Raw genomic sequence first — 9018 nt, forward strand, 5'->3', positions numbered from 1 at the left:
TTGARTACTTCATGCTCAGCTGCAGCCCAAGTTGCAGGGAAGTTGGGACCATGCTGTTCTACACGAGTAAAAACAATTTTTTTTAAGAGCTAAAACTAGACGGTAAGCTGGTCAGAGCTTAACAACAGTAAGTTTGGCATTTAGTTTGTTGTAAAATAGAAGAACGTCTTTTCAAAATGAGAGAATATTATCTGCTAAGTGATTGCATGCCTATACGCATGGCAAAAGATTAGCATCTTGCATACATACCTTTTGTCCAGTGTTATTCTTATCTGCTTAGGCACCTCTGCTAGTCCACGCCGAGACATAAGCTGTGAGAAGYGTAGCTGTTGAATCAAAAGAAAAGGTAAGAAAGCAAATTGGAGGGCACATCCTTCCAGCAGCTCTTTAGGTCTGTAAGTTCAAAGATAGTTCAAATAGTTTTAATGATGTTTTCTATCAGTCTTTGATCTCTATTTTTCCTTCCCAAGAGCACATATTAAAGGAAGTTCCACAAGTCATCAGCCTATCTCCTGTTTTCCATGCTAGTCCAACCTTACTTGAAGAGATGATATATTTGACAAATTTTAGCTTGGCTCTGTTGCTCTGAATTTCCCCTTTTTGTTGCTCTGCACTTATGACTTGCAATAAGCAAATCTCAAAAGACTATAAGTTTGTCTTGGATAAACAACTGCGTTTTTTGAAGTTTATTCTTCAGTTTTAAGAGATTAKGTTCACTGCAGCAAGCATTTGAATTGCGTGTCTTGAGTGCGTGGGATTTGAATGACCAAAGGCTTTGACGTTCCTCAGCCACAGGAACGGCTGACAAGTGCACTTCCCAGGAGCAACCAACACAATTAGTGTGCCATAAAATTAAACGGGCAAAGGGAGTTCATCAATTTTCAGGAGCATAGGAGAAATGAGAGCTGAAAGCATCAGYGGGCYGTTGTTCTCRCCGAGCAGGACTCAAATGCTCAATYCAAYGTAAACAGATGTAAAGCCTCGAACGCTTTCTGCTCTAGATGCTTTCACCAGCCACATGGTAGGGGTAGGACCAAAGCGCAAGTGCTGTGTAGATGGTGACGCTGTATGAATGAGAATGTGCATTCTTCCTGAGGGGACCACTGCCTCAAAGCCACATATAACGTCCTCTGGGCTGCAGGGTGCACTCTTAACCCACCCTTCCGACACGATAGTGCTGTTACAGGTGTGATTCTTTAACTGCGACGCTTTAGTGACACTTGGCAGCACTTTGGAAACAACCTTCCATACAGGTAGGTCAGCTCCAGAAACTAGCCTTAACTGCATTTGCCTCACTGAGAAAGCACATCAGAGATGAATATCAAAGTTTAACCCTCTTGCCTGCCTCCTAAAGCAAAACACAGGGTGCAGCTGGGATGTAGCATCTCTCCTTTTATTAATCTACCTATCGTATGCCTGTAAACCCCTGCGAGGAGTACATTGCTGCTGTTGCCAGGTACAACAGCATTACAGAAAATAGTTCCGATGATGAACAAAAATATATCTTTTTAAGTAAAATTTAACACTGGACAGTAACATGGTTATTTCTCACTGCAGAACTTGTGTGGTTTTGATAAAACTTTGCTTTGTTAGAAAAAATTCTCTTTGGGGCTCCAGAGGGCTCCTCTGGGTTACAAGCAGGAGCAGAGCAGATCACAGGCAGGGGGAGGGGGTGGCTTTTTATGCGCACGCCAGCAGAAATTCAGGACATATCTGGACACAGACCGTGCAAACCTCAGGGTGTCCAAGTGGCGACCTAGAGCCTGAAGTTCACGCACGCAAAGAAAGCGAGTTCTTTAGTGTAAGCACACGGGGTTTGGAGCTCTTTGGAGCATCTGGGCAGCAAAAGTGATACAATAAAAAATTCCATCCTCAAATGGGTGGTACGAGGCTTCGGGAACAAATGTTTGTAGAGCGCTCAGACCCTGGTATGGAAAGGTGCAGTAAAAGTTCAAAGTATTATTGTTACGGCAGAGTAACTCGGCGAGGCGGGGAAATATCAAAGGCTTTCCTCTGCCGGCTGGCTCGGCCTTATCTCGAGGAACGGCTGGTGGGTGGTGATTGCTCCTGGGGCCCGGCGATGACGGAGACGCCAAGGCACCGAGCGCGCTGGCCCAGGTGGAGCCGCGCTCCGGGCACCTCCTCGGTGCCTCCTCGGCGGAAAGCCCCAAGCGAGAAGGGACTCTCGCCCGTGGAGGCGCTCGGGAAGGGCTTGAGCGCGGTGCGGTGGGAAGCGACCGACACAGATCGCCTCAGACCCTTMGGGCTTCTGGTCCTGCTTCCCACAGGCTATTTTTAGATCCAATTAGGCAGATAAGATGGCACGGGGAATTAATTTTTGGAGCTAATTCCAATGTTTGGTCTGTTTTATTCTTTCAAATGCTTCTATCTACATGCAGAGTAAATGATTAAATCACAAAAAGCAGATAAAGCTTTTTTTTTTAATCTTTTAATGAGAGATGTTTAAGTAGTAAAAGACTTTATCACTGCAAAACCACTTATGGCTGATTGCAGGGGAATTCTCTCTCTCACCACATTAAACCCAAAGCAAGTAACCGAATATGAAATAACACATTTTCTTGGCATCAGACTACATGACAGCTCCCCTGGGTCTGCTGCAATGCAAAGGCTAGTAACCCACCCATCAGGAGGAGATAAAATACAATTAACTAATTTATTATATAAATATTTTGGGTGGGGAGATATGAATCAGTTTATTATCATTATTAATAGGTGTTGTTCACTAAAACTGAGTTTTTCAAAGCTGTCTTTCACATTAAGAAGTCCAAATTCCCTTGACAAATCCCACCCTAAATTTCATGTTGATTGCTTTTGCAAGCTACTGGAGAACTAAAGCARAGAGAGCAGTAAAACTGGTTGTATGATATTATTCATGGCTGTTATTACTAGAATTTATGGTCAGCTTATTCCCATGCTATATGGGCATAATTCATACATTTGGACAAAGGGGAACCATAAATGTTCTCCAGCAAAACCCCCTACCTTTGCAATGCTTTGAGATATGTAGCTGTTGTGACTGCAATGGAAAACGCAGAAACACTGAAGTGACTGCCGGCCTCAACAGTTACTGCACTGCCACAAAGTCCTGAAAAATCTCCAACCTCCCCATTTCTCCGGGCTGAGGAAATGAAGCTGCATCTTCTGCAGACATCTGCCTCCCAGGCTGAGAGGGTGAAACATTGGAAGCAGAAAAGCCAGCGGGAGTTTTACCACTGCCTCCAGCGGGGGCAGCACTTCGCCTTTGCAGTAGATGCCAATGAAAAGCTCTGCTTTGCAACTAAATTCCTGTGGCTTACCCCACAAGGGCAAGTTAGCTGAGATGTGGCAACTGCTTGTGTGTGTGTGTGTGTGTGTGTGTGTACACATATATGTATACACACAAGTATGTTCTCCAGGCTGAGAAATGGTACCCATCTTATCCCAAAGAGAGGTAAATAAGCGGTTATTTTGTATTGGCCATTTGAGAGACCAGCTGCCACAACGTGCAATAGCTCGTCCGTGGCCAGGAGCCCTGATAACCTGGCTGCAGGGCTCCACAGTGGAAGGTGGCAGAACAGCCCCTGCCTGTGAGAACCAGCAGACAAACCAGGYCTTGCCCCGTGGGTAAATGCTGCAGCTTTGGAGCTGCCGGGACTTTGTGCTCTACCTCGTGTCCCCCAGCGCCCCATCCTGGAGTTGGGGCGGGCTGCGTGAAGGGCCCGTCGTGGGCAGTGCTTGCCATAAGAAAAAAGGGATTGAACAGGACTTAAAGCAGGGGGAGGGCAGGGAGGGCTGGTGGTGCCCAGCATAGGTATGCTAACCCAGTGAAACAAATGCTTCATTTTTGGATGTAAAGATCTCACCAGTTCATAGTCAAATGTGAGCCACAAGCTCTCCTYATTCCAATGCCTTATGTCACAGGCCAAACATTTCACTGTGTATCCTCATATTGAGCCCCCTAATTCGAGTCTGATTATAGCACTTTCTTGTAAATCAAGCTTTAAAAAGTGTCTGATGCTTAAAAAAAAATCTGAAATAAGTCAACAAGAATAAAAGCTTTTCTCCTGTGGTAGCTGTGGTGCTATCTGCTTCTCCCTTAATCCTTTAGCAATGGCAGCATGTACACAAACTTTGGACCTGAATTTCTTCAGCTCATGCTCTTGTATCTCCTAAACCTGTCACAACACTAAAAAGGCTGATGGCAGGTCTTCCTAGTAGTGAACTACAGGTATGAGGCATAAAAAAAAAAAAAATTGCTAGATGCTCAATATTACTACCAGTAAGGTGCATGTATTTTAGACAAGCAGGAATTAATGCTACAAACTTAACCTTAGAATACTAAGTCATAACAACTACTTACTTGAGTGAGGTCACAATTCACTGGAAAGGTCTGTTAAAGTCTAGTCTTTACACCCAAAGGCTTCATGACGTACTTGMAACATTTGCTCTTCAAAAAAGATCCATAGTTGTTGTGAGCAACRCCTGCCTCATTACCCATTTCCTTGGGCTACCTTTAAGCACTATATTGTGTTTTACGTCTCTGCCAGTATCGAACTCTACTTTGCAGTAAAACTTAGCAAGCCRTTTCTTTCTTCATCCCTACTTAATGGTGCAGTGACCCACTAAAGCAAAAATCTTMTGCTCATAGACTTATGCCTGAAAGAACAATAGGACAGCAATAGTATTTAGCATAATATTTCCTACCCAGGGAAATATTGAAATTCCAAGGCAGTCAAAAAGGTTCAAAGATAATTTCACAGTTGCAGCATCGGAGCAGGTCCTTTATCTGCTTTCCTAGGGACCAAGACCAATTCATGAGAGGCTATGTCTGGGTGACACTGTAAAGCCATAATTGGCTACTRACAGCAAGTATAACAAGAGGCAAAATCAACATTTTACTGCTAATATCCCCCAAACATGCCATACTGCAGAAGCAAGATRGTAACATTAGTTAAAAAAAAGTATAAATATAAGGTGACTAAATATTTTGAGGAACTACACTGCTTCCATATTCATATTGGAGAAAGATCAAACAGCTTTGATTAGTTTTTCCTCTCCTTGCTTTCATCTACAGATACTAATTTTTCTTAATTCCTAAAGCATAATTAAATTATAGAGCAGTCCTACAAATAGGACTGTACAGAAGAGACATTCTTACTAAAAAGCTGCCGAGGAGAGGATTTCTGCAGAAGGCGGCGGCAGCAGCAGGGCGAAGGCCCTGCAGCTCGCTGCATGCCGTAGGAGTGCCCCAGGCACCCAGCGTCTGCCAGGCTCCAGCAGGTCTGGCAGTCAAACAGGACCCAGTCCCAYCAGGCGCTCAGCATGTTCCGTACCCATCAAGCCCATCTTCTGGAGGGACGGAGTCTCCTTCAAATACTTGCTGACCTGCAGACACAAGTGAGGGGAGAGGAAGAAGAACAAACTGCAGTACGCTCTTGGAGTGTTCAAAAATAAAAGCAAGCACTCGTGTTTTTGCATCTGCAATAACAATGAATTGACACCATATATTTATGCAAGTTCTCTTGAATTTTTAAGTTGGAACAACTCCAAAGGAGTAAATATTCTGGTTGAGTCCAATATTGTAATGCCCACAAACATACCAGAGATGAAAGGTACCTGGCTGAATATGGGTAAAAATAGATGGGATTTGGAAGAGCAGTAAGTAGTGCCTGGGAAAAGTGACCTACATATGGTCTTAATCATGCCTGTGGATAACCCCCACATTACCCTTTAAAAGGTCATCTGATAAACATCAACACTGGGCTTTTCTCACAAACCCAACACCTACAATTGCTTCAGGCTACCGTAATATGGCTTGAGAAGTTAAATTAGAAGCATATATTTGGTAACAGCACCTCTGAGAGGGAGTCTTCAAAAGCCCATGCCCCCATTAAAGGATTAGAAGACTAGCATACATATCAGCAGCTATACTCCATCCAAAAAAACACACAGAACAGGAGAAAGAACACAGCACTTTGTTCTGATTAGTTGCTTTGATTGATGTAAATTTCTTTATTGCTTCTTTACAGCTGGAAAAAGAAAAAATATTCCGGAATACTATAAAGTTACCACTATGAAGTAGTGCTTCCACCACTTCCCCTATCTATCATGGATCCAGTGGCGATCTCTCCAGAATACATGATAGTAAGGCACAGAAAACAAAGCACTCTCTTAGGAGCTGCTGGCGTGCTCCAATTGTTTTCAAAAATGCCCAGAACGCAAGTTATGGACCTAGAGATAAATCCATTGAAAAGTAAGAATGGGGCATTAAATATTTCTGGAAATGTGATAATCCAGTACAAAACAATGGAAAATACATTTTAAAAGAAATTAAGTAATTAAAGTTATTACATTAAATAAGTATTTTTTTTTTATTTCAACATCTTCCCTTCTTGAAGTAAATCCATCTGATTTTCCTGAGTGCTAAATATTCTGAGGTTATCTGCCCCAAAGGCAGGCAGAAATTGGTTGAATTGTCTAAGAAGTAAGGATGAAGGCACATCCTAAGGATTAATAACTGGCTGAGAAACTGGAGGGCTCAAGGTGAAAGAAATTCTCCGTACCAAGGTCATTGCTGAGGTTAGGATATTTTAAACCAGGGGGCAGAGGGGATACTGACCAAGTATTTGCAAAAACATTTGCAACTTTTTCTAGTGCCCATTTCAAAACCAAATTCAGCAAGCCTCTCCACTAATCTAAACAGAGAACTGAATTATGCGTGAACTTGTAGGTTTTAGGAAGGGCTAGATGGAAATGGGAAATCACTCGTTTGGATAGCCTCCTGCAACTGATTAGAAAATTGTCCACATAAAGGTTTTCATGGGATTTCCTATGCTCTTTTATCCCTACCTCATATCTTTCCAGCTCATAAATCAGAAGCGGCGATTTCCTCAGTGCTGGCTGTATGAATCCCGCCCAAGCACGGGAGACGAGGCTGTGCTCCTTCTGCTTCAGACTTCACTCCTGCAACGGAGGGTTCGGGGGTCCAGCCTTCATCACAGAATCTGTTCCAGGTGAGCAGGGCAGACGCAGCCTTGCTCTTTAACAGGCACGGGGGCTCTGGACTCCTCGGTTATCTGGCTCTGATGCCCTAAATAATCCTCACGGGTTTTCTTTCATGGCTTCATGAGAGGGGTAGAATCGTTCACTTACGTTTTCTTTCCCAGCTCTGAAACACCTCTGAACCCATTTCTCTCGGTGCCCCTGCACTACGTGGGTCCTGCCCCCGGCAGCTCCTCTCTTAAGAGCGTGCAAGCAGGAGTGGGCTGCCGCGGCAGGAACCCAGAAGCTCGAGCTGTCAGACCTAGTSTCGTTAGATACTAAGGGGCCTTGCAAAATAATTGGTGTTCGCTATACTTTTGGCATGGATGGTTGCTGAAAAGCCTAGAAGGAAGGATCTCAAGACTCAGTTCCTAAGTTCCGATGAATTTTTTCTAGCTGATCAGTCTCCATGTCCGTGGCTGAACTAATTTCCCACTTCAGGCTTTYGACAGCTGGACAAAGCAGGTTTAGAGCCATGCCTTACTTTAAGTGTAGAGAGATGTTTTCAGTCTGACCTTGCCAAATCAGTCCCTGGCTTAGGTTGTCTGCTGAGATCCAGGAAAGATTTTCCCACTGAATTCCAAGTGGGAAAAAAAATAATTCTATCCATAGTGAGTTGATGCAGTATTGAAGTGACAAATATTTRGGGAGATATGAATCTACCTCATGATCTACAGAGCCTCTAGCTTTATAAAAAAGAATACATGTATATATATTTTGATTTGGTGGTGGAGCTAGTTAAAAGCTGATAAGTATAATTTTCACAGAGACAGAGGGAATATGCTTTTTAACCACACTGTGGTGTGTGCGCTTAGACTTCCAAATTGTGTGCATGATTAACCTTCTATCTTAAAAAGATAAGATTTGGCATGAGCAAATGTGGGTTTTGTTTGGCTTTGTGTTCTCAAGTTCACATATTCTGTTAAAGTACATCAGATAATAAGATGTAAAACCATACATAGGTATATAACATTAGTGAGTAGCAACAGCATAGCCTAGAAGCAATGAAGAGAATATAAAAGCATAATCATAGATAGCAAAAGCAAGCCYTCTACACTGCATTTAAAATTGTGATTTTTTTCCTTTTTAACCATTCATTCTTGCTCTTAAAAATTAAAAATTAATACAAGTCAATGGCCAAACTCCCATTCTATAGCACTAGGTCCTCTCCCTCATTTGTTGCTCTGTTCTTTCTTCCCTCTAAACAGACTTACTGCTGTACTAAATGACTAATGTCACTGAACTTTGTGGGATCACAACTGAGACCTAGGGCTGTCCTATGTATTCCTAGGTGCATTTTTACTATCACTATCACTGTTTCCCTGGGAAAAAATTTTTGGACCAGTATGTTGCATGTTGAGAGTTATCTCCACCATGGTTGCATCCTCTTCTGCTTCAGAAAGGCGTTGTTCCRTGGGAGACATCCAGGTAACACTGGCTGGGTCCTTACCTGACAAATTGCCTGCTGCCATTTCAGTCCATGCATCAGGAACCAAAGGAGGGACATAAGCTAAACAGTATCAGCTGGGAACGGAAGATTATAGTTAACCTGTGAACCACTGGCAGGCCTAAACCTGTTACRAAGTCTGGACTCACCGATCCCCCACCAGTCACACGTAAGTACAARTGGGTTGCAGACTGAAGCCAAGGCACTAGCTGGCCCRGCTGCTTGCAGTCCAGCACAGTCCYTCRACAGCTGTTCTACACTCACCTCTCGTCCCAAGAGCATTGTACATCCTCTGAGCTGAGCTAAAAGGTGTCAGCTAAAATGCCAGCTGTGTGAATGGAAGAAGTTTAGAGAATAGAGCTAAATGTCAGAAAACCTGCTCCTGAGCCCCTTTTAACCCAGCAATAGCTAACATTTAGGACTAGAGCAGGGCAAGTATCAGTCATGACCATGCAGTGGGCAAGAAACCATGCAACCTACCGTAACCAGCTGCTGCTCTGTATCGGTCTGACTCCACCCTTCTGTATTTC

The 9018-nt window shown here is 43.4% G+C and overlaps 1 long non-coding RNA gene across 1 annotated transcript; it reads right to left on the reverse strand.

Annotated features, from left to right (window-relative positions):
• Positions 1–255: 255 nt before the first annotated feature.
• LOC146601172 (uncharacterized) lies at positions 256–7122 on the reverse strand. The gene is made up of 3 exons (XR_014896595.1): positions 6850–7122; positions 5159–5385; positions 256–326 (listed from the first exon to the last, which is right to left on the reverse strand). It is a non-coding gene; the product is annotated as an uncharacterized LOC146601172 (long non-coding RNA).
• Positions 7123–9018: the final 1896 nt, after the last annotated feature.

The sequence above is a fragment of the Rhea americana genome, unplaced genomic scaffold (assembly GCF_003343005.1).
Source record: "Rhea americana isolate MKP2758 unplaced genomic scaffold, rheAme1 scaffold_109, whole genome shotgun sequence".
NCBI lineage: Eukaryota > Metazoa > Chordata > Aves > Rheiformes > Rheidae > Rhea > Rhea americana.